At 43.4% G+C, this 26,997-nt stretch overlaps 1 protein-coding gene and 1 long non-coding RNA gene across 2 annotated transcripts in view; one reads left to right on the forward strand and one right to left on the reverse strand.

Annotated features, from left to right (window-relative positions):
* Nucleotides 1-26,997, reverse strand: part of CHST8 (carbohydrate sulfotransferase 8) — a 240,808-nt gene that overhangs the window by 33,981 nt on the left and 179,830 nt on the right. The window lies entirely within an intron of this gene.
* Nucleotides 2,041-8,401, forward strand: LOC310850299. The gene is made up of 3 exons (XR_014567288.1): nucleotides 2,041-2,126; nucleotides 3,669-3,755; nucleotides 8,346-8,401. It is a non-coding gene; the product is annotated as an uncharacterized lncRNA (long non-coding RNA).

Raw genomic sequence — 26,997 nt, forward strand, 5'->3', positions numbered from 1 at the left:
TAACTGGCGGTAGCAAAAAACCTGCTCCTTTTCCTCACAGCCGTGAATGTTTATTTCCCCCAAGCGATCTCAATTTGATATCACTTTCCAATGCTGCAGACAAATCCTTAACCTTTTGGATGTACTCTTTTATAATCCCACATCGCCAGCGAGTCTAGGCAGTGACAAATTGCATTGTTAGACACAGTGGTTTCCTCTCCCTCTGATCTGGCCACCTCAGGTTGCCGGCTCGCTCTCTGCCTACGTAGGGGCAGGAGGCCTGATATTCACCACAGTTTGCTCTTGACAAATGCCATTATACTGTCCTCTAAAAAAGGGACAGTCATTGGTCTGTGGCAAGGAAAGAGCCATTCGGATCAGCAGCACCAGAAGCTTAGCTGTGGAAAGTGATGGGGCAGAGGGGGTCTTGGGGTAATCTCAGAAGCATTAAAGCCGCCTTTGCCAACTTGGTGCGTTTCAGATGCTTTGGACTACAACTCCCATCAGCCCCAGCAAGCAGGTGTACAGCTTCTGCAAATCCGGGACTGTCCCTGAAAAACAGGGACACTTTGAGGGTCTGCTGCATCCATTTTGATGGATAAACATGTTCATTTGGTCTAAAGCTGTGTTCATATTGTTCCTTCTTGACTGAACCCTGAGGGAAATTAGAGGGGATTACAAGAGCAGCCATGAAACTGTCACAAGACTATCACCAGCTTAAGAGCTGATGAGGCAAACCAAGGGAGGAAGAGGGGTCTACGCACAAGCTATTAGCCCGAATAGCTGCCAACAAGCTTTTTGCTAATTGAGGTGCCCTTGTTCAAAGATGGCACAGACCTCAGAACACCGGATGCTTGAGGATGTACAACAGGGAAGGGCCTGTTGCCCTCAGTAAGGTAACTGCCCTCCTTCCCTACTTGTGAGTTTCCCAGAAGCATCAAGCTGGCCATTGTGAAAAGCAGGATGCTGGACTAGATGGACCTTTGGCCGTATCCATGCAGGGCCACACCAAGCCATTTCCCCATCTGAGGCAAAGGACAAGATGACACACCCACCCCATATATATTTTTGAAATGGAAAAATAAGGAAGTTTTTTTTTTATATGCTACATTACAATGCAGTGCTACCTCGGGTTAAGTACTTAATTCGTTCCAGAGGTCCGTTCTTAACCTGAAACTGTTCTTAACCTGAAGCACCACTTTAGCTAATGGGGCCTCCTGCTGCTGCCGCACTGCCAAAGCACGATTTCTGTTCCCATCCTGAAGCAAAGTTCTTAACCTGAAGCACTATTTCTGGGTTAGCGGAGTCTGTAACCTGAAGCGTATGTACCCTGAGGTACCACTGTAAACAAATCCAAAAAAGATGGCTTCCTCCATTCCGTGTACAGAAGCTGATTGAGATGACAATTGAATCTTACTTCAGTACTAGAAAATTGTATCACAAGCAGACTGAGGGAGGGCAGACTGTGCAACACGTCTCTTCCAACAGAGGGGAATGGCCAGGAACTCAGCAGGAGGAGGAGTCAGGGGGCAGCTGTAATTGCCCCACCCCAAGCTTCTTCCACCTGAGGCGCTTGTCACAATATGCCTAATGCTAAGAATGGCCCTGACTACAGTAGGGCTCTTGCTCCCACAGGAGGCACTGATGGCCCCCAATCTGGTGTGGGCAGTTTAGGAACCAACCCCCATGGCAGGTTGCCAGGAATGGATAAGACAAGGAAAAGTCCTTACCATCTGCTTTTATCCAGTATTTACAGAGAGAGGCTTGGGAATGCAGCCCCATGGAATAATAGTGTTGTTCTGAGTAAATCTCCATCCCCCTTCTCTTCCACTTCTTCATTCATCAACAGCACCACCACACCTATGGCTGCTGCTTAGGGCCATCTTTCTCCGATCCTGCTTGTGAGTTTCTTACAGACCCCTGGATGTCCATGGTGAGAACAGGATGTTGGATCAGGTGAGCTTCCTTTTGCGTTCTGTTTAAGGTCTTCTGAAGTGGGGTGCAGAAGGACAACTTCTGCCGTTTGGGGTGAAACCTCCTGCAAAATGCTCCTCATCTATTTTGATTTAGGGATACCCCTGTGGCTAAAAACAATGCCAAGGCTGTCATCCATGAAGAAAAACAACTCTCTGAGGTCTAAGAAAGAGGTACGTTTACTATTCTTATTTTAATAACTTAGAATCTATCCATTAAAAAAAAAAGCAAACCCATTTATTCACATATCACAATGACTTGCGGCAGAGACTGTCTGCTATTTGTTAATTTATTTAGATTAGATGCCGGAATGAAAACCAAACAAACTGTCATCTTCAGACACACTCGGGCAATTAGAATGTTGCATGCATGATAGTTTTATAATTCAAATCAGAGAAACTTACTGAAGTCATAAATTAAGAAGCTCATTACATTCTCAATTGCGTTAATAGGAAAATCCAACTTACTGGTTTTTTAGTGAAGAATTTAATAATAAATCATTGAAAATGTGTCTTTGTCCCCCTCCACCCGTCGTCGTTTATTCTTAATGCTAAGATTGTTATGACATGTTTGCTACCTCTCTTTGTCATTTAAAAGAAAAGAAAAAAGAAAGGAAACATTCAAACTACAATTAAAGGTAGAAATTTGAGTGTTGCCAAGGAGGAGCTGAATATTCAGCCTTTTTCACATAGTCTGGAGATTTGCTTCCCATGCAACTGGGATATTGGGGAACATAAGAACGTAAGAACATCTTGCCAAAGCAGGCCAGTGACCCATCTTGTCCAGCATCTCACAATGGCCACCCAGACGCCACAGGGAAACTCTCAAGCATGATTTGAGTATGAATGCTCTCTCCTCCAGTTGCTGACAGGGTTGGTACTCAGAGATAGACTACCTCTGACAGTGGAGGCAGATCATGGCCATTGTCTGATCTGCTTTTAAAGCCATCCAAGTTGATGGTCATTGGTGCCTCCTGGAGGAGTGAGTTCTATAATTTAACTATGCACTGCTTGAATAATTACTTCATTTTGCATGTCCCACAGAAAACACATTTAACAATCATTTTTGTCCAAAGTTCAAAGTTTAGATTTGGCAGATCTGGAACACAAGAAGATGGAGTGGTTTTCACCAAGTCCCCCACTGAAGCTTCAGAACACCCACAATGCATTGCAACCATTTTATGATGCAGGTGGCGCTGTGGGTTAAACCACAGAGCCTAGGACTTGCCGATCAGAAGGTCGGCGGTTCGAATCCCCGTGATGGGGTGAGCTCCCATTGATCGGTCCCTGCTCCTGCCAACCTAGCAGTTCGAAAGCACGTCAAAGTGCAAGTAGATAAATACCGGTAGGTACCATTCTGGCGGGAAGGTAAATGGTGTTTCCGTGCGCTACTCTGGTTCGCCAGAAGCGGCTTAGTCATGCTGGCCACATGACCTGGAAGCTGTACGCCGGCTCCCTCGGCCAATAAAGCGAGATAAGTGCTGCAACCCCAGAGTCGGTCACGACTGGACCTAATGGTCAGGGGTCCCTTTACCTTTTTACATAACCTGCTGGCATCTTCTGTCTCACTCAATCCTATTTCTTGCCCAACCCTTTGTGTTCTTTTGATGGATTTCAGTTGCTAAAGTATTCTGGAGCGAAAGTCATAGGAGCCCTGTCCTGCTGGCCACTGAAATGGTCTCCTGTAGGGTTTATTGACTCCACTTTCTCTTACAGCTGAGCAGATCAATTGTACCCCCATGTGCTGGTGAACTCTGGCTGGAAATTGCAGATGACTCCCCAAGATGAGGCTCCATTTTTAAGGTAAACTGATGCTTAAATTACGGAAGAAATAATTCTTAACCTTTTGCGGGAGGAAGATATTAAACAGAGGAGGTTGCAAGCCTTACAGCAGCAAGAGTTTAGCTTTAATTCAATTTGCTTCATTTCTTTGTGGTCTTTCTGAGACCACATAAATTAGACCTGTGAAACATGAATCCCAGTAATTAGGTACAAGGATAGGCCCTTAACAAAAAGAAGTGGGTCCAAAAGTCTGTCAATTCACAATTTACCACAGCCCAGTGCTTTTTTTTTCTTCTAAAAAAATGTTTAGGGATACTCTCATTTTGACTCAAGAAAATCACCATTTTATAGTTCAAATCGGGAAAAATAAATACAGTAAATGGACAAAAGTACAAAGATTCACAAAATGTTTAGGGGTATGCGTACCCCTGTATTCCCTCAGGAAAAAAAGCACTGTCACAGCCCCTGTTTTCACCTGGTTTTCAGTGCAAAATTTCAAATTCAATATTGAGATCTGTTGAAATAATAACAGCGGAAAATTCCTAATTGGCCAGGCCTTATTTGCAATTCACAACTCCAAAATCTAGGAAGAGATCTGTACGCGGAGAATTTTTGAATGTTCTCTACAAACTGGTGGCGTTTGGTTACGAAGCGGTTTGGGGGAGTTGCTGTAATATGCAGATACCGTGAACCTGGGGCTCACATTTGCATTAAGAGCAGCTTTTAATTGGGTGCAGCTAGAAGATGGACAGTTATTGCAGATGGATACTCCAGTCTACAGGCAAGGTGCCATTTTAGAAAATGACAGCTTTAATCCCACAACCCAGGGCTACATCTCATTGCAATACAAAGTGCTCCGGATATCGTTTCCGTGCTGTTGTAAAATAATTGCTTCCAGACAAGCGGCTCCCCATCTACCTCAGTCCCCATTTCCTAAACTTCCTGTTTATTGTTTGGGGTGACTTTACATCTCATTATTATGTGCTGCAGGTGTGCTCGGGATGATTAAAGCCCAGAAGCTGGCTTTTCGCCCAGCCTAGGATTTAAGTGGTACTTGCTTAATAGCACACGCTATTTCTGAGACTATAATAGCATCAACTCTCAAAGCATCTTCCTCCCCAAAGAAAATAAGCTGGATGTTGGTGAAAGTTCTCCAAGGAAAATGAGAGCGGCTTAATGCTGCCTTGCAGGGAAATTAGATCCTAGCTGAGTTCTAGGATTTCCCTTTTGGAAAACAATCACACCTCCTCTTGCCCATAACCCACGCGAATCAGGCAACGAGGGGTGATTGTTTTTGCTGTAAAGGATTAATGTAGTTGGATTTCTTTCTTTTTTCTTTTTAAGTTATATTGAATTCTTCAGTATACAGTGAACACAATCTGTTCTAAAATGTAGCTCCCCCCCCTTTTTAAAAAAGCTAATCAAGCATAGCAAATTTAGTTAGGATGCATATGGAGTTGCAGAATGATCAAATTGCAATTATATTTTCTTAATATGCCAGCAATATTTAGCAATGATTCGAGGGTTAGGGTGGGGGAGTGGGCTGGGGACTTAAAATAAATACTGTTAGTATCCCAGTGATGTTCAAAGAATTGTAGAGTTGGAAGGGAACCAAAGGGTCATGTAGTCCAGCTGCTGAAATGCAGGAATCCCAGCTAAAGAATTATTAGCAGATGGCCAGTCAATCTCTGGCCAATCACAGTGCCCAATCAGTTTTCTCTGATAGTCCACAAGCAGGACATGGAGGCCACCACCTCCATCTCCAGGTAGTGGTATATTTAGTGGCACCCTGCCCCAGAGCTTGGTAAAGCAAATTAATAATAATAATAATAATAATAATAATAATAATAATAATAATAAATACCCTGCCCATCTGGCTGGGTTTTCCCAGCCACTCTGGGCGGCTCCCAACAGAATATTAATAAGAATAAAAAAGCGATAAAATGTCAAACATTAAAAACTTCCCTAAACAGGGCTGCCTTCAGATGTCTTCTAAACATCAGGTAGTTGTTTATTTCTTTGACATCTGAGGGCAGGACGTTCCACAGGGCAGGCGCCACTACCGAGAAGGCCCTCTGCCCGGTTCCCTGCAGCTTCACTTCTCGCAGTGAGGGAACCGCCAAAAGACCCTTGGAGCTGGCATACAATGAATCAGTCTCTGTTTTGTACTTACAGCTATCTCTCTCCAGAATTTCTCAGTGAATCAGGTCCAGACCAAGTTTGTCCCCAGGTGTCATTGAAATAAATGTGGTTAATCATGACTAAATAAGTTTCACTGATTCTAGTAGGAGCCATGCGTAACTCTCCTAGCCTGGAGCCAACCTACTGTCTTCACGTGACCATTGGATAAGCTTCAAGTCTGCCTTGATAGAATTGCAGATCTGTCATTATGAACTGACTGATATGAACTGAATTCTTAATGGTGTATGATACCACATATATAACAGCTTTGAGGAATTTTCTCCAGAACTGGTTTCAATAGAATAATGAAACCCATCAATACAGATATGCAACCACCATACATTAGAGGTTCATGCCTAGAATTATTTTCCCATTTGATGTCTACAGAAGATCAATACCCTGCAACTCCGTCAATATCCTGTAAATTTTTGATAATAATCCTTTTTGTGAAAGCACAGACACAAATAATCTTTCAAAGTTAGTTAGTAAGTAAAACTTACTGCTGTGACTTGCTGTTATAAGCAAACAGTGTATTGACCTGGGGGGTGGGGCTTGAAAGAGGATATGTATACTGTGTGTGTGTGTGTGTGTGTGTGTGTGTGAGAGAGAGAGAGAGAGAGAGAGAGAGAGAGAGAGAGAGAGATCCTTCTCCCCCAAATATTCACCACACATATTTAAAGAAAAGCAGGATAGAAGCAAAGTGGGTGTGCTAAGTGAGCAGTTGGACATAAATGGAGAAAATGGGCTTCCAACAGCAAAGGTCAAAATGTTTGTCTGAATTTTGTGCTTGTTTCCTGTACATATTCTGGAATTACTCGGGGTGATTGATTTGTTATTTCTGTTCCTGTGGATGTGAAAAGAGAGGGCAAAACAAAAACAAAGAAGCAACAACAACAACAACAACAAAACAGTTGAAATGCCCACACAAACACACTTCATTTTCAAGGAATGGATGACTACAATGGCTGTTGCGGATGTCTGAAAGAAAACAAAAAATCCCAAAGCACCCAAATCCCCAAATATATAGAGGTGAAAAGCATACAAATCAGGATTCAGGGTGGGCCTCCAAAAGTTTGATAGCCAGGTCAGGTCTGGGATAGTTTGAAGAACAGGCTGGTTCTGCTTAAAAGTCAGGAAATGCATGCATTGATGAAAATAAACCTTTTGCCCGTATTAAAGTGTGCTTTCTCTGTTCAAACAGCCGTAACATTTTAAGATCCTTGAATAGCCACCTTCTCTGTTCTAAACAATCCCTGGCCCAGAAAGCGATGTCATAACAGTTCCTGGGGGGGGGCAGGAGGCTCTTCCTCGCTGTAACTGGTCCATCAGTCTGCGGCAGAGGAGGGAAGGAAAGGGATGCAGGGCCAATAAATCACTGAAACTGAGAGACCAGCCATTTGGGATGTCTCCTGTCCTTGAACTTTTCCAGTTTAGATGAGCATAAGAAGAACTTGTAACTAAATAGGAATGGGCAAAACTGTCAATTTTAATTTCTCTTGACTTCTCATTTTTCCAGTATTCAGTACTCCACATTTGCACACCAGTTTATGATTTTTCATTTTTAAAAGTCCTCATGAAAATTAACCAACAATTTAGTGTGAATATCTTTATATATCTATCATCTGTGGAGGGCCTTCTGGCAGTTCCCTCGCTGCGAGAAGTGAGGTTACAGGGAATCAGGCAGAGGGCCTTCTCGGTAGTGGCACCCGCCCTGTGGAACACCCTCCCATCAGATGTCAAAGAGAAAAACAACCACCAGACTTTTAGAAGACATCTGAAGGCATCCCTGTTTAGGGAAGCTTTTAATGGTTAATAGACTATTGTATTTTAATATTCTGTTGGAAGCCACCCAGAGTGGCTGGGGAAAGCCAGCCAGATGGGCGGGATATAAATAAATTATTATTATTATTATTATTATTATTATTATTATTATTATTATTATATCATCCATCTATGCAATTTTTGCCCAACTGATACTTTTTGTAAAGCTTACTTCCCCTAATATAATGCATTTTTACATGCTATTTTTACTAACATATGCATTTTATGTTATATATAAACATATGCATTATGTTATATATATAACATATGCATTTTATTTTTACTAACATATGCATTTTATTTTATTTTAACATATGCAGTTTCCTTTGTATATGCATTCATGTACACGTTACCTGGCTGGATAACTGCATTGCAAAATGTGGAGATGTGCACATTTTAAAGAGTGGCTGTGTTTCAGTTTGCCCATTGCTTTTGAAAGTGAGTGAATGCAAACAGATTTGAATTTCTTTCCCATCCATATTTTTAACTAAGCACTTGAACTTGAGTTTGCTTTCCCCCTCCTCCTTCCAAATATGATTTGCTTCATTACCCTTACGGAAGAAAATGCAGCTTCAACTCACGTGATTCCTCTGCCATTTATCCACACAGAGCTTGCTAACAAATAGCAACATGGACAACTGCCAGGCATTGTGGCTGAGGGATGCTTTGACACTTTCTCTGCAAATTTGTCACTTTTTAAAAAAAATGTGACAGAGCCATCCCCATCAATGAAAGAGTTGGATGTTCACAGCATGGATTCCTCATTACATGATTTCTGCATGGAGGCAGCAACGTAATCACAGGCAAGGAAGCTGCTTTCTATGCATTGCACACTGTGCAAGTCGTCAGAGAGCCCGGACTATATGGATCAATTACTGACGTTTGTGGGTACCATTCGGCTGTCTCAAAGTGTGCCATAAAAGACTTCCACCATGAAAAAAAAAATTAAGGCAATTTCCCCCAGAAGCCCCATACACATTTTGCTTTCTTCCCCCCTAGTGACTCAAGTATCTGACTTTTGAAAGGCCTGTGACAGTTTCATAAATGGCAAAAAGCCCCCTAGAATGTCATGACCTTCTTTTTAATTTCAAACTATGGCACAAGCCTCTGCTGTCTGCAATTAACAGGGAAAGGAAAACGGCACCTCAGAGATGGCACTTCAGTACTTGAATGCTGCTTCCATGCTCCCAATAGCAGGTGGGGAGAGAGAGAGAGAGAGAGAGAGAGAGAGAGAGAGAGAGAGAGAGAGAGAGAGATGGTTTGGTGAGTAAGAATTTTCTCCAGACTCTTTTCCTGAGGAAAGGTGGATGCTTTAAGCCTTATAACAAGTTGCATGGAAAGTGTTCTTTCACTGCACCCCCTTTTCCCCATTTGGCGATTTTGGTGTGTGCATGATGCTTCCAGCCACCTGCCTCACATGCAGCACACCTGGAAGCCTGTTTGACACAACAGGTGAAGAGGGACCTATATGGAAAGGCCACAGAGGACCATGTCTGCCCATCACCCTTGTTTCAGCTGGAGATTTAAAGGATCCATGCCTGGGTTAAGATGTGGTAGCCAGGGAAGGAGGTTTCTGTCCATTTTGGTGTTCTCAGTTCCTCATTTTTCCAGTCTTCTCTTCGGCTCTCCCCATCTGCACATCAGTTAACTTTTAAAATCTAATCCACATGAAAATCTGTATAGATCTTCGTGTGTATTTCACCCAATGGGAACACTTTTTCTAGGAAGTTTCCCCTAATATTACCCCCTTTGCACATTATTTTCACTAATACAAGCATTTCCGTGCATTCTTTCTTCTGTTAAAAACTTTTTTTTGTACACCTGTTTTGCAACACAACACTCGGAGAAGTGCAGATTTGAAAGGATAGCTGCACTTCCTTTCCCATGCATTGGCACTGGGGATGTAAATTTGCTAGGCTCACATTCCAGGTACAGAGGCCGACAGGATGGGAAGGTGCATCTCATGTCAAGAATGGCAATGGCATAGCACCCTCCAGTGCACCTGAGGGATGCAAGCTAGCTTAGGTGGGACATGACAGGACTCTGATCTCTGATAGAGAAGAATGGCTGGGCTGGTTGCTGCCACCTCCCTCTGGCATCTGCCTCATTCTGCCTAATGGTAGGACCAGCACCGTCCATTTCTATGGCAGCACCCTGTTAAAGGATTGCACCCCACTGGCCCCACATAATACCACTGTATTTCTGCACCAGGCTTTGCTCTCTATCCTATTAAGTCTTAAGCTGTTATCTTGGGTTAGTTTATCTGCCCCATTTTATATACAATGATTTAACCTTTCTAATGATGTATTTTGCCTCTTGAAGTTACGATTATTTGCAATTGTTCCAAAGAGATATTTTGAATTGTAATGTTTATATTCTTGCTCATTTGACATATTGAGAGTCTCTTTGGGTACAATTCTGCGGAAAAGCAGCAAACGAATGATGAAGTGGAAGCACCCAGAAACTTGGGAGGAAGTAATCATGTTCTGCTGGGTTTCAAGATACAGAGGCAAGGGAAATCAGGTCCACTTTCTGGTGGGGCCAGGTTGCGGTCCGGCCCCCTAGCCACTCCCCTCAGCGTCAGGGTGGGATGGTGTCCCACGTCATGCTGGGGGAGACTCTGGTCACGTCAGGATGCCAGGTAGCCAATCAGCTCGCCTGGGGGGGCATGGCCGGGGACAATTTAAGCCTCAGCACAACTCTGAGACTTCCTCTTTTAGCCTCACACCGCGGATCTCCTGCCTTCTCCCCCTTTTTTCCAAGCTGCATCATTGGCCTTGCTATGGACTTTGGTTGGTCACCATTGAGGGGCCTGGTAGGACTTTTTACACTTGGCAAATTGGCACCAGCCACTTGGTTTTTGCCTGCCTCGTAGCAATCATCACAACTTTGGTGGTTAGGCATTGGAATAGTGATGTGTGGGGGAGGGGAGGTCATCGCCTGCCCCTCCATACTTAAGGGTATTCTGCTAAAGGAATACAGGGGTGTGGATCTTGTCTGAAGCCCGGGGAGGGGCTAGGGCCATGCCACAACCCCATCGGGAACCCAGGGGATGCTCGAGTCAATCCACATTGGCATCCCCCCCCCCGACTTCCTGCAAGGCGGGCAGGAGTCAGATATAGTCTATCAATGCCAATACCTAAGCCAATACTGCTCACATTCTGTAACCAATAAAGTTGTGGCCTAAATTTTGCCCATTAACATTTAATCTAAATTTCTGTGTCCTTGTGCCTTTATTGTCCGGGGGGTGGCTTGGGGGCCTTGACATGCAAAACTGAGTGTAGTTGGACGTGAACTCTGGACTTTAAGAAGGCTAATTTCGAAAAGCTGAAGGAGCTGCTGGATGTGATCCCGTGGTCAGAAATACTCAGTGAGAAGGGAGTTCAAGAAGGATGGGAGTTTATAAAAGGAGAAATACTGAAGGCCCAAACACAGACAATACCAAAGAGAAATAAAAGTGGGAGCCATCTGAGGAAATGGGTGTAGCTTCATAAAGAGGTTACAGATGAACTGAGAGTTAAGGGCATGTATAATAAATTTAAGAAAGGGGAAATCACAAAGGAAGAATATACATGAGTAGCCAACAGTTTCAGGGGGGAAGTTAGGCTGGCTAAAGCTCAGAAGGAGCTCAGGCTTGCAAGAGAGGTTAAAAATAATAATAAAAAGGTTTATTCGACTATGTCCAAAGTAAGAGGAAGAGCAAGCAAGTGGTAGCTCCCCTGTGTGGGGAACAAGTAGAAATGCTATTGAGTGACAGAAATAAGGCGGAACTACTCAACACCTACTTTGCCTCTGTCTTCACCCAAAAGGAAAGTGATGCCCAACCTGATGATAACAGAATAAATGTTGTAAGGAGGGAGCTGCAGCCCAAGATAGGAAAAGAGGTAGTAAGGGAACACCTAGCTACTTTAAATGGATTCAAATCTCCAGGGCCTGATGAGCTGCATCCAAGGGTATTAAAGGAGCTTGTGGATGTAATTTCAGAGCCTTTGTCTATTATCTTTGGGAATTCTTGGAGAACAGGTGAGGTCCCTACAGACAGGAGGTGGGCAAATGTTGTCCCCATCTTCCAAAAAGGGAAAAAGGAAGACCCAGGTAACTACCGACCGGTGAGCATGACATTGATACCAGGGAAGGTCCTAGAACAGATAATTCAACCGTTGGTCTGTGAGGATTTAGCAAATGATGCTGTGATTACTAAAATCCAGCATAGGTTTCTCAAAAATAAGTCATGCCAGACCAATCTGATTTTTTCTTCTTCATGGAATTACAAACTTGGTGGATCAGGGAAATGTGGACATACTGTATCTTGATTTCAGGCAGGCTTTTGACAAAGTCCCCCATGATATTCTTGTGAGGAAGCTGGTAAAATGTGGGTTGAACGAGGTTACTGTTAGGTGGATTCGGAAAAACTTTCTGACAGTAAGAACTGTTCAGCAGTGGAACAGACTCCCACAAGAGGTGGTGGACTCTCCTTCCTTGGAGGTTTATAAACAGAGGTTGGATGGCCGTCTGTCATGGATGCTTTAGCTGAGGTTCCTGCATTGCAGGGGGTTGGACTAGATGACCTTGGTGTCCCAACTCTAAGATTCTATGATTCTATGAATGGGTCTCTCTGCTCATCCATTCTGCACAAAGAGTGTACAGAATTTGTCCAAAAATACAAGCCTGAAATCCAGCGGTTGCTTACGTGCCTTGTGTCTAAGTCACAGCCCGGTTATTGATTTCCCCTCTTATGAGAAATTCAAGCTGTAGCTTTTGGCTCTTGCTGTCAGCTGCCCCGGAGAATGCAACAAGATACTTATTTGAAAATGGAAATAATGAATCCAAAAAGAGACTGAACTGACTTTGTTCTTTTCCCAGCTGTACCCTGTGGAGGTGTCTAGAGAAGGAAGTATTAAAGTTACTAAAAATAATTTCAGCGCCGGGGTCGGTATTATCCTCTGGGACCACTGTAGTTTGCAGAGCTACACTGAGGCTTAACCAGGAAGGCCTGGTTTTTGCCTTCCATTTCCACAGAGCCAGGCAAGCTAGCATTGAGGAAATAACCAGAATGAACATGACATACATCCTTTTAGGAAATATATTTGCTCCTCATAGATGGCAATGATAACCATGACTTCATTTCAGAACTCTGCTTGTCATCTTTCCAATGTAACGTTCAGTTTTCCCTATTTCCGCATCAGTTTATGATTTACTCATTTATTTTTTAAAAAAATAAATTTGCATGGCAATCTGCATTTCCCCAGGTAGCCACCCACCTGAGCTGAGTTGGAAGAGGTAATCCATAGAAATGCCTAAACCAGGCATAGGCAAACAGTGGCAAACCAGGCATAGGCAAACAGGAACAGTGGTCAGGGATGATGGGAATTGTAGCCCCAAATATCTGGAGCGCTGGAGTTTGCCTATGCCTGGCCTAAATCATGGGGGTGGGGTGGGGCACAGGAATCCTTCTGGCTGAATGGGTGGAGTAAAACACCAAACATTGAGAAGAAAAGTGCCTGTATATTTTGTTTGGACTCAGAGGGTATTTGAGGCCCTTTCTTTCAATATCTTTTTATATGTATATAAAAAACCCAAGCTACAGGAAGTCTCCATGCTTTTTACTTCTGGAAGAGAAAATGTAAGAGGGAACATGATAGAAGTTTATAAAATTATTTGTGGCATGGAGAAAGTAGGTAGAGAAATATTTTTTTCTCCTTCCCATAACACGAAAACCTGTAAACATCCAATGAAGACTGAATATTGGAAGATTCAGGACAGATAAAATATTCAGGACAGATAAAATTCAGGACAGTTATTTTTCCATTTGCATTTCTGACAATCAGTGGGGGAAAAAATGCCCTCCCCCCACTTTTAAAGGGACAATGTCACTGGGATAACCCACCTAAGTCAGGTTTCCCCATTCCGTTTCTGGGTCATGAGTCAATCTAGTCATGTGTAGCTTTCTGAGCTATGATCATCCTCCATGTCTCCAATCCACTGCAGATTCCTTCCCTAGATGCTTTTTTCTTTCAAAATATCACCCCCTTCTTTTTTCCAGCAATATGCCTGACTGATGCCCTTGATTTAAGGCTCGTGTCACAGAGCAAAGAGGCATGCTTTCATGTGCCATTAATTCCTTATCACCTTTGTATTTATCTCCACTTTGGATATTGCTCCTTCTTTGGTTCTGCTTGAACAAAAGATTCCTGGGACTTCTTCTGATTTGCATCAAGGGGGTTTCAGTTTGGAAATCTTCCTCTTCCAGACTGGGGGCAAATGGTGGTGGGGCTGCCATAATCACTCAACTTTGCTGCACATTCAGATAAAATAACTGGCGTTCTTCACCTTGAACACAACACAAGCGATACCTTTGCCTTTAATTAGTGGAGGACATGGTTTATGCAGAGAATGGCAATTCGATCATTTGTTGTTCAGCAACGCATTGAACAGCAACAAATGAGAGAAGAAAGAGTGACAGCTCAACACCCCCACCCTCAACACCCCCACCATGAAAAGGCAAAACAAAAGCTTGTATGCACCCCAAATTATCAAAACAAATCTTTGCATGTGGCAAAATGACACAATCAAGTGGTTCTCAAACTTTCTAGTTGCAGAGATCCCTTTCCACATTGATGTATCTGCTACAGAACCCCTGCGGCTTTCAGGGCATGCTGGGAAAAGTTCTATAATGTACATGCTCCGTTCATAGAAGCGTCACAGTTATGCCTATTTAGCCTCAGCTGCTTTCTGTGCGGGTTCTGTATACATTATAAGGAATGATCAGTAATGAAGACCAGCTGTCTTTCAACAGTATGTCCACCGTTACTGATATTTTCATTGCAGAGCTCTCAAAGAGCCCAGTGGTTCCTGGAATAGAATTTAAAGCCCATTGCTCTAATACAGAAAATGCCCCCACCAAATATGTATCCTGGGTTGCCACAATTACACCAGTCACCTACTTGAGGATGTTTAAAGTGGTGGTGCTGATGAAGGGGTAGAGATGCACCCTACAACCCTATGCAATATCACAGGTGATTCAGATGCAAACTCATGTCATACGCAGTCATAAGGTTTAATCTGTTCTTGGTCTTCCTGCCTTCCACCCCACCAGTTCCAATTGGCACCAGTCACGAATGGATTTAAGGGAGTTTAAAATTCAACAAATTATGCACGGCATGGAGAAAGTGGATAGAAAAACCCCTCCTGCCCCCATAACATTAGAAGTAAGGCACATCCAATGAAGCTGAAAGTTAGAAGGTTCGGGACAGATTAAAGAAAGTCCTTCTTCAGGCACTGCATAGTTAAATCAAGGAACTCACTCCTACAGGAGGCAATGATGGCCACCAACTTGGATGGCTTTAAAAGAGGGTTAGATAAACCCAAGGAGGGTGAGGCTATCAATGGCTGCTAGCCATGATGACCTTGCTCTGCCTCCACAGTTAAAGGCAGAAATGCTTCTGAATACCAGTTGCTGGAAACCACAGGCGTGGAGAGTGTTGTTATGCTCAGAGAGCCAGTGTGGTGTAGTGGTTAAGAGTCTCATAATCTGGGGAACCGGGTTCATGTCTCCACTCCTCCACATGCAGCTGCTGGGTGACCTTGGGCTAGTCACACTTCTCTGAAGTCTCTCAGCCCCACTCACCTCACAGAGTGTTTGTTGTGGGGGAGGAAGGGAAAGGAGAATGTTAGCCGCTTTGAGACTCCTTCGGGTAGTGATAAAGCGGGATATCAAATCCAAACTCTTCTTCTTCTTCAGACCCTGTTTCTGGGCTTCCCATTCAGGCATCTGCTTGGCCACTGTGAGAACACGATGCTAGACTAGATGTACCATGGGCCTGACCCTGCAGGGCCCTTCTTACACCCTTCAACTCACAGAAGCCACAACTGTGGCTCTGACTGTCAGGGCCTCTCTGGGGCCTCAGGAAGAGGAGGTTCTTTCCCACCATCTGTTTCCTCAGACCCTTTTTACTGGAGAGGCTTCCAGGGATTGGAAGACGGGGCTTTCTCCATGGCAAAGCACATTGCTGCCAGCTGTCCAGTGTTTGCAGAACTTCCCTTCATATCTAAGACCAGCAGTTAGAAAAGACAATCCAAGTGAGTCTGACCAGAAAAAGTCAACAATGCTGGGAGATTTCAAAGTGGATGGAAGAGTGATCAACCACTGGGGGTGTTTCTCTTCACAAGGAGAGGGTGGGGTGTGTGGGTCAGCAGAGCTCCCCCATCTCCTCTCAGAAGGCACTTGCAGAAGAGACCGAAATAACATTCTGCAGGAGCTATTGGGTGATAATGGCCGGCAGTTACTGCAGGCTTGCCTTGGATCTGAACCACTGACCTGATAGATTAAAGGCCTCAAATCCCATTACAAGCTCCTGCACCAGCAGGAGGATGAAGGGATCCTATCACCTTTGGAATTACTGACTGCAAAGAGCCGGTTCCGCTCCTCACACTTCTACTTGGGTTCAGTGATTAAGTTCACGATGGAAATGAATGAGTCAAGCTGAAAGGGGCGACTCGGCTGTTCCTAAATGTTTACTGCAGAGAAATGCCGCAAGACCGCCACTCATTCCAATTAAGCTTAAACAGCTTGGCTCAAGGGAAGGAATGGCTAGTGGCACACAGCCTAGGGCTATTTCCCAAACCCAGCTCAGCCGTATAAGAAGAATTTCATCCATTTCCAATACAGCAGTGGGTGGGGGGTGGGGAGACCTTTTACAGTATTCCCTATTGCACAACTTTCCAGGGGCGACATGCCAGTGGTGGGAGGGGCCACAGGGGTGACCACAGGATGCTACAGTCAAGAGATTTCTACATACAGACCTTTCAAATACAGGGCCATTTCTTGTGAGTTCTTAGCTCTTCAGTCCAGAAGACAATGCTAGATTTGGATTTGGGATGGGCAAACCCGTCTTATTTCAGTTTCTCATTTTTCCGGTCTTAAATCCTGTACTCCACATTTCCACATCAGTTTGACTTTAAAAAAAAATTCTCATGGAAATTAATATACATGTTTGCATGCAATTTCCCCCAATATACAGCTTTTTACAAATCCACTTTCCATAACATAATGCATTTTTATGAGCTTTTTTTTAAAAAAACCAACATATGCACATATTCCTCAAATACTTGCATTTTTGAACACACTACTTGGCTGGAGAACCTATGCTGCAAAATTCAGAGAAGTATGGCTCTCAGTTTGTGTCTGCTTTCGGAAAGTGCGAATTAGGTAAGTTCCCATTTAAGTGAAAGTTGAATCAAATTTATTCCCCATTCTTAATTTGGACCCAAATATCCATACTGCATGTTTTTCCTCCTTCCTTCTCCACACCTCTGCCATGTTCAAACTAGCCAGCAGAATTTCGTTTAAGAATAAATGAACAAATGTTACGCCAAGCAGTGAGAGGTCTTATTGGAGAGAACATTATATCTTCAAAGACAGAGCTCATATGTAGGTGCAGAACAATTGGTCTTTAGGTTGAGTTTAAATAGCTAAAAACTTACATCCTCAAGCAGGGATAAAATGGAAAGCAACATTTATAGATGGATGATCAAAATAATTTGCACACATACACACCAGCACATTTCAACCTCTATACTGCTTAAGAGCTGCCTTGGGAGTGTAGCCTGACAACATTCATTTTAGGTTGCCTGCTTTTATGTGAAATTGAGATGAGGACAAAGAATACTATTAGAAACTAATTTTTCCTAACTCTCTCATGAGGTTTTAATGTGGCCAGGTTTCTGCCTGCACACAAGAAAGTGTGCTTCAGTCAATAAAAAATTGGTGTGAAAGTGAAAATCATCATCTGAGCAACTCAGTAGATAGTGGGATGGTGAGCATGGACAGACTAATGCATTTTTTTTTCAGATGGCCATGCTTAGCATCAAGGTCTGTTCGTCCCTGTTTAATGAAATCAGTGCACAAGATCACACACCTGTAGTGGTGTCAGCTGAATGAGCCAAACCTCCTGGAGTTGAACTCGGAGCCAAACTATGCCACACAGCACATAGTTAAACAGGAGACAGTGATGGGCACAAATTTGCAGCAGGGCTAGTGAGGGGTGTGATCTTGGTGTATGTGGCAAAAGGAGAGTCCTGTGGGCTGGATAGAGGTGTCTGGAGGGTCACATTTGGGCAAAGGTGAAAGTAGCAAGTGGTAGGGAGGGATTCAGAAGTTCACCTCTGGCTCAGAACAAAAACCGAACCAATTTTGGGGCTTGGATAACTCATTTTGGTGGACTTTAACGACCCCCTGCAGTTTGTTTTTTTGCACCTGGTGCTGGCATTTCCAGTGTCAGCTGAACAGGTGAGACCCACACAATCTTCTGCTGTGGTTGCAAGAAATATCCTACAGGGTGGGATCACACTGCAGAAAGCAGGCTTGGATCCTCATATCACCAAAAGGTTATGTTAATTTTTATTTTTATTTTTTTTAAAAGAAATCTAGCCTTTTCCTCATCTTTAACTGCTCTGAATATATTAAGGGGTAAAACATTCACATTACATGCGTGACTCCATCGTACCACGCTAATTGCTGGGGTATTGCCACTGAAATTGATGGAAAATGGCAGGAGCCCCATTGAGTGATCTGAATATAAAATGAATCTTCCGGAACATTGGCCCTTAAAGTGTAGCTGAGCAATAAACAAATACATCCACCAGAATCCTTTAGATGCAGGAGATAAATATAAACCTTATTTAATAGTTTCACAGGCGTTCCTAATGGCTGCTGCTGCAGCGGTAATGACTCAGAAAAATGGACAACGTTTGCATACTTCCATGCCCTCCCTGCATAACTCTTCTATGGTAACACTGAAAGGCAAACTGGCATAAAAGCTTTTAAAAGTCCATTGAGAGCAAAAAGGAGTCATTGTTAACATGATTAAAACCATGAATATTGTCTGGAAAGTATGATTAGGCAAGAAGGGACCCATCCATTTGGGCTCTCAGACAGGGAAAGGTTTTCATGAGAGTGAAGTGTGGTTTGAGAGAAGTTACACTTCTGACAGAAGACTGGCATATTTCTTTTGTCCAACAATTACTTCTGAAATAATGTAAAAACCTACAACACCTGCTTAGTGCCATGGCTCTGGGATGAAGCTCCCCACCTTCAGGGGATAAGGCTGGGGATTCAGAATGAAAGGGGGAAGGTAAACAGCATTTCCGTGTGCTGCTCTGGTTCACCAGAAGTGGCTTAGTCATGCTGGCCACATGACCCGGAAGCTGTACGCCGGCTCCCTCGGCCAATAAAGCGAGATGAGTGCCGCAACCCCAGAGTTGGCCACGACTGGACCTAATGGTCAGGGGTCCCTTTACCTTTACCTTATGACTTATATGGGGATTGTTTAATTTTGTTGTGTACATTCCGATATGTTTTTATTGATTGGCTATGACTACTTTTGTCATATTTTTGTAATTATGTAAATCCATTTACCCCTTCATGGATCACTGCCTTGCCGTGGCGAAGGGGCTTGAAGAACTCAGAGAAGCTATGAACTATGCCGAGCAGGGCACCCAAGATGAACAGGTCATAGTGGAGAGTTTTGACCAAACGTGATCCACCTGGAGGAGGAACCGGCAAGCCACTCCAGTATCCCTGCCAAGAAAACTCCATGGACAAAGACAACAGGCATATAAAAGATATGACGCTGGAAGATGAGCCCCTCAGGTCGGAAGGCGTCCAACATGCTACTGGGGAAGAGCGGAGGGCAAGTACAAGTAGATCCAGAGCTGATGAAGCGGCTGGGCCAAAGCCGAAAGGACGCTCAGTTGCGGATATGCCTGGAAGCGAAAGGAAAGTCCAATGCTGTAAAGAAAAATATTGCATAGGAACCTGGAATGTAAGAACCATGAACCTGGGTAAGTTGGAGGTGGTCAAAAATGAGATGGCAAGAATAAATATTGACATCCTGGGCATCAGTGAACTAAAATGGACGGGAATGGGTGAATTCAGTTCGGATGACCATCATATCTACTACTGTGGGCAAGAAACCCGTAAAAGAAATGGAGTGGCCCTCATAGTCAACAAAAGAGTGGTGAAAGCTGTACTGGGATGCAATCTCAAAAATGATAGAATGATCTCGATACGAATCCAAGGCAGACCTTTTAACATCACAGTAATCCAAGTTTATGCACCAACTACTTGTGCTGAAGAAACTGAAATTGACCAATTCTATGAAGACTTACAAGACCTTATAGAAGTGACACCAAAGAAGGATGTTCTTCTCATTATAGGGGATTGGAATGCTAAAGTAGGGAGTCAAGAGATAAAAGGAACAACTGGCAAGTTTGGCCTTGGAGATCAAAACGAAGCAGGGCAAAGGCTAATAGAGTTCTGTCAAGAGAACAAGCTGGTCATCACAAACACGCTTTTCCAGCAACACAAGAGACGACTCTACACATGGACATCACCAGATGGGCAGCATCGAAATCAGATTGATTATATTCTCTGCAGCCAAAGATGGAGAAGCTCTATACAGTCAGCAAAAACAAGACCTGGAGCTGACTGTGGCTCAGATCATCAGCTTCTTATAGCAAAATTCAAGCTTAAACTGAAGAAAGTAGGAAAAACCACTGGGCCGGTAAGATACAATCTAAGTCAAATCCCTTATGAATACACAGTGGAAGTGAGGAACAGGTTTAAGGATTTAGATTTGGTGGACAAAATGCCTGAAGAACTATGGATGGAGGCTCGTAACATTATACAGGAGGCAGCAACGAAAACCATCCCAATGAAAAGGAAATGCAAGAAAGCAAAGTGGCTGTCCAATGAGGCCTTACAAATAGCGGGGGAGAGAAGGCAAGCAAAATGCGAGGGAGATGGTGAAAGATACAGGAAATTGAATGCAGATTTCCAAAGAATAGCAAGGAGAGACAAGAAGACCTTCTTAAACGAGCAATGCAAAGAAATAGAGGAAAGCAATAGAATGGGAAGAACCAGAGATCTGTTCAAGAAAATTGGAGATATGAAAGGAACATTTCGTACAAAGATTTCCACAATAAAGGACAAAAGTGGAAAGGACCTAACAGAAGCAGAAGACATCAAGAAGAGGTGGCAAGAATACACAGAGGAATTATACCAGAAAGAAATGGATGTCTCGTATACCCCAGGTAGTGTGGTTGCTGACCTTGAGCCAGACATCCTGGAAAGTGAAGTCAAATGGGCCTTAGAAAGCACTGCAAATAACAAGGCCAGTGGAAGTGATGGCATTCCAGCTGAACTATTTAAAATTTTAAAAGATGATGCTGTTAAGGTGCTACACTCAATATGCCAGCAAGTTTGGAAAACTCAGCAGTGGCCAGAGGATTGGAGAAGATCAGTCTACATCCCAATCCCAAAGAAGGGCAGTGCCAAAGAATGCTCCAACTACCGCACAATTGCACTCATTTCACACGCTAGCAAGGTTATGCTTAAAATTCTACAAGGAAGGCTCAAGCAGTATGTGGACCGAGAACTCCCAGAAGTGCAAGCTGGATTTAGAAGAGGCAGAGGAACCAGAGACCAAATTGCAAACATGCGCTGGATTATGGAGAAAGCTAGAGAGTTCCAGAAAGACATCTACTTCTGCTTCATTGACTATGCAAAAGCTTTTGACTGTGTCGACCACGGCAAACTATGGCAAGTTCTTAAAGAAATGGGAGTGCCAGATCACCTCATCTGTCTCCTGAGAAATCTCTATGTGGGACAAGAAGCTACAGTTAGAACTGGATATGGAACAACTGATTGGTTCAAAATTGGGAAAGGAGTACGACAAGGCTGTATTTTGTCTCCCTGCTTATTTAACTTATATGCAGAATTCATCATGCGAAAGGCTGGGCTGGATGAATCCCTAGCCGGAATTAAGATTGCCGGAAGAAATATCAACAACCTCAGATATGCAGATGACACAACCTTGATGGCAGAAAGTGAGGAGGAATTAAAGAACCTTTTAATGAGGGTGAAAGAGGAGAGCGCAAAATATGGCCTGAAGCTCAACATCAAAAAAACGAAGATCATGGCCACTGGTCCCATCACCTCCTGGCAAATAGAAGGGGAAGAAATGGAGGTAGTGAGAGATTTTACTTTCTTGGGCTCAATGATCACTGCAGATGGTGACAGCAGCCACGAAATTAAAAGACGCCTGCTTCTTGGGAGAAGGGCAATGACAGGCCTAGACAGCATCTTGAGAAGTAGAGACATCACCTTGCCAACAAAGGTTCGTATAGTTAAAGCTATGGTTTTCCCAGTAGTGATGTATGGAAGTGAGAGCTGGACCATAAAGAAGGCTGATCGCCGAAGAATTGATGCTTTTGAATTATGGTGCTGGAGGAGACTCTTGAGAGTCCCATGGACTGCAAGAAGATCAAACCTCTCCATACTGAAGGAAATCAACCCTGAGTGCTCACTGGAAGGACAGATTGTGAAGCTGAGGCTCCAGTACTTTGGCCACCTCATGAGAAGAGAAGACTCCCTGGAGAAGACCCTGATGTTGGGAAAGATGGAGGGCACAAGGAGAAGGGGACGGCAGAGGACGAGATGGTTGGATAGTGTTTTCGAGGTTACCAGCATGAGTTTGAGCAAACTGCGGGAGGCAGTGGAGGACAGAGGTGCCTGGCGTTCTCTGGTCCATGGGGTCACGAAGAGTCGGACACGACTAAACGACTAAACAACAACAAAATCCATTTATGTAGTAAGTTACCTTGAGAATGGTTTAGCTATGGAAAAGTGGCATGATGAGGAGCATTTGTGCAAGAACCCTAACCCTTGCGTCAGTGCCTCTCCAGATCAAGGATGCAGTTCTGCCCTTCTCTATCTGACAGCACTGCAGCTCAGAAGCCCTAGTGGAACCACAGTCTCTTCTGCTCTGCGGGACTCAATAACTGCTAAAGCAGACTGGACTCCTTTAAATGAAGAGACTCTTGTCACCGAAGGCAGAGCTAGTAACTGAGATAGATCTGCAGCTCCCATTTAAGGCTCATTTGGAGGACGACTGGTGCTGAAGCAACATCAGGGATTTGCTTTCTATGGAGTCTCTCCAGCCTGAGCACTGCATGGAGCTGTCCATGGTACAAATGAAGTCTTGCTTCTGTACTGCTGAGACCATTGCTAAAAAGGGAACAATTTGCATCAGTGAGAGTGGGAGTGTTATTATTATTTAATTATTATTTATCGGATTCATGTGTCACCTCTGCAGGAAACTGTAGGCGCCTTACAAAAATGTATAGAATCACAAATACCATAAATTTAAATACACCACCGGATCTCAAAGCAGCCCAACCCCTCTGTTATAAACACAATACATAGAAGAAGATTGTTCCTGGCACAATAAGAAAAATAGCAATCCCAATAGTACAGTGTAGGGGTTAGAATGCTGGACAAGGACTCAGGAGACCAAGGTTCAAATCCCTACCCAGCCATTATGCCCACTCAGTGACCTTGTACCTCTCAACCCCTAATCAATGGCACAGGGCCATTGTGAGGATAAAATGGGGGAGAACTATGTATGCCATCCTTGACATGCCTAGAGGTAAGGTGGAATATAAATGCACAAATAAATAAATAAACACATCAGCTAAGAGGATTATGTTAATTCTAAAACCTTAAAAACTGTGATGAATAGTCTAATCAGATGACTATATACAAACCATGAATTGTAATATTGTGAGGGGGCTGGAGCAGGGGTCTCCTCAGAACTCTCAGCACCCAAAAAGAGCTACAGTTCCCATGATTCTTTGGGGGTAGCTATGACAGTTTAAAGTGGTATGATACTGCTTTGAACGTATAGTGTGGATGAGCTCTGTAAACATAGGATGAATTTGGGAGCCATCACTCCAGTTTTCAGTGTTTGTTGCCTTTTGTGGTGGTGGTGAGCACAACTATTTTAACAACAATCTCACAACTGCCTGTGGTGACTGTGGTCTTGGAAGAAGTAGGAGCTTCATAAAATCATACAGCTGTAGAGTTGGAAGTGTCTGCAATGGTAATGTAGTCCAATCCCTGCAATGCAGGAATCCCAGCTAAAGAATTCCTGACAGATGGCCATCCAACCTCTGTTAAAAAACTTCCAGTGAAGGAAAGTCTGCCACCTTCTGAGGTAGTCCGTTCCACTGTTGAACAGATCTTTCCACCAGAAAGTTCTTCCTAATGTTAGTTGAAATCTCCCTTCTTTTGATTTGAATCCATTGGTCCTACTCTCTGGAACAGGAGAAAATAAGCTTACTCTTTCCTGCATATGACAGCCCTTCAGATATTTGAAGATGGCTATCACATCACCTTTCAGTCTTTATTTATCCAGGCTAAATATCCTAAACTATCTCAACAATTCCTCATAAGGCTTGGCCTCTAGAATCTTCATGAAAAAAAACTACCTTATTTGCATTTCCCAACACAATACAGAAGCTGGAATACAGCAATCCTTTGGAACCTACATTTCTTCTAATTTTGTGATGCAGTTCTCTAACCGTTAAAAAGGGTGCAAAATGCATAAACAGTATGAGGGCAAAGTGTGCATAAAATGCATATATGTGGAAAACTATAAAATGCCTTATATTAGGAGAAATTGCTTTGCAAAAAAGTGCATATCAGTCAAAACTACATAAAAATGTACATTAGGAGATATGTGAATTGAAATGCTGCTGAATATTCATGAGGAATTAAAAACATAATGATTTTAAACTGATGTGGACATGGGGAGAACTGAACTTCAAATCTGAAAAATGAGGAACTGAGAAAATTCAAAATGGTCAGATTCACCCATTCATGTCTGGAAGAGACTTCTGAGAAAGGGAAAAGTCAGTTGTTTCGCAGGGAAAAAATCAAGAGAGTGGGGTGTCTGTGGTCTGGATTCAGTCCTCCTTGTGGAATGGAGAGTTGATGCAATGGCTGCTGGTTCCTTAACAGGGCTGCACATGATCTGCCCAGGTTTCTGTGAGCACGTCGAGTCAGGCACATGCTTGACACATCGCTGCAGTGTGCAGAAAACAACATTCTTGCCATTAAAAGCCAGATGGGTGGGAGGAAAAACAAAACCCACATGAAAGAAAGCAGCCAAAACAAACAGGTGATGGGGGCTGATTAATGCTGAAAGGGGAATGGTGGGATAATGGCGCTCAGCTCATTTGGAGCCTCTCAAAAGAAGCCCATTTTTCTACATCTTCTTCCATTTGCAATACAATTTGTTATATTTTTTCATGGTTGTCTTGCTTATTATCCATGGTGCTTGCTTTGAAAGCAAAGAAATGTTTGGGTGAAATAATTCAACGCTCAGGATTTGTGCCGTGTTGCTTAAATACATTGTGCTGCTGTTTCTGAGAGTGTGGGAGGGATGACTGCTATCAAACCTTCAGACACGGAGAAAACCAGCCCAACAGAAATAAAGATTCTAGTCCCGTTTATCTCCCTGCTGGGATGCGAGGAGTTTGGAAATCGAAGTGAACAGCTTTTTCATGGGAAGGTGTGTTGGGCTAGGACCAAGGAGGTCCAGTCAATATCTCTTAGCCTAGCCTACCTCACAGGGTTGCTGAGAAGAAAGAGGGAGGAACTATTTACATAGCTTTAAGCTTTCGGGTGGAAGGGAGGAGCAACAATGGAGTAATTAACTAAAAAACACTTCTAAATTGCCTGCCAAGTTACTGAGGGTTACACCTCATACACCTGGAGATAGGAAAAGCAAAAGCACTAACAGGACACCAGCCAAGAAAACCGGGCAAAAAAAGAAATACCTTTCCCCACCCAAATATAAAACCCAACCAGCCTCTTTTCATGTGCACCCCTCCCCCACCCCCAAAATGCATCACAGAATCTACTTACAGTTAAACCCCCTTTTCTGGCTGCTTCAAACCAGAGCGTGGCTTAGACTTAATCTATTAGGAGATATAATAAACAAATCTCCAAACGCTAAAGACATCACTTCCAAACATCATTACAGATAACTTTATTATTATTTATGGCTTTGTAAATATGCCCATTAAAAGGCAGCCGGGGAATTTTGATTTGAAGTAAATACTGTAATTATTTTATTAAAATTCTTACAGGTTTGCCCAATGAGCTGTCCACATTCTCCAGTTTTTCTTGCTAAGAGGCAGCCTGTGTGGAAGGCTGCAGTTAAAGGCGCAAGAGCAGGACCAGTGCAAAGAGGTGGCAACTCTGGTGACCTCTTTGATGTCTGAAAGACACAAGCCAGGGTTGGGGGCTTTTTTCAGTTCAGTTCTCCAATGGGCAACTTTCTCGGGACCACAGGACTGTGGTGGGTGATGCAACAGGTGTGACTTTTTTTCTAAATAAGTATGTTTTTAAAAATATGCATGTATTCATTTAACAACATTTTTATATTGCTTGGTTGTAAGTAGAGCCTCTAAGGAAGTGATCTTGTGGCCTGATCTGCCAGAAGGAGCATCTTGGGGTGCAGTGGATCTCCAGCTCAGCTGGCTGATTCCTGGCTCAGCTGAAGACATGCCAATGTAACTTGCTTGTCCAGAGTAAGCCCCCAAAGAAGGCGGAATTCAGGGGACGTGGTGGGACTGGGAGGGGGGGTGAGGGAACTTAGGCTGGATCCTAAGCGCATTTAGATCAGTCACATGACCCAGCAAACCAACACAGAACACTGTTTTAGAGGCTTGTTTCCCCTCTGCCTGGCAGAGCAGCAGCCGCCACTGAATCAGGCTTATTGTATTTTTTATCCAACCTTTTCCTCTAAGGAGCTAAAGGTGGCATACATGCTGTTTCCCCTCCTCATTTAATTCCCACAACCACTCTGCAAAGTAGGTTAGATTGGGAAGCATTGACTGGCCCAAGGCCACCCAGTGTGCTTCAAGGCTGAGTGGAGATTTGAGCCCTAGTCTCCCAGGTCTTAGCCCAACACTCTCTAATCTAAATACTACACCCTGCTGGCACTGGTTTGCATCTAGTGTAATTTTACCCTGGCTTAATTCACACCGGCGTGCTTTATGCCAGCTTCTTGTGCATTGAATTGCTCCCTAAGTGGTTTACCAAAAATAAAATAAAATTATATTGCAATGTAATCACGTACTTATATATGTTCTTTCTTTACAAAAAGTCTTTAATGCCTTTGTTTTCTTTATAAGCTGCTTTTACATTTCTACAATATTGTACTTTTAGTTTCCTCAAAGTATAGCCATCTTTCATGCCGCTAGTATAACATGTTTAGCTGTAAGCTGTTAAATTAGCTTCTGAGTATTGTTTTCCACAATGTTGTATGAATTGATTTTTTTGGGTTATTTACTTATTGACGTTACGATTGTTTCTAACGTTCCTAACATGCTTTTCTTTTCGAACTGTTAT

The sequence above is a fragment of the Podarcis gaigeae genome (assembly GCF_964106915.1).
Source record: "Podarcis gaigeae genome assembly, chromosome: 8".
NCBI classification, from domain to species: domain Eukaryota; kingdom Metazoa; phylum Chordata; class Lepidosauria; order Squamata; family Lacertidae; genus Podarcis; species Podarcis gaigeae.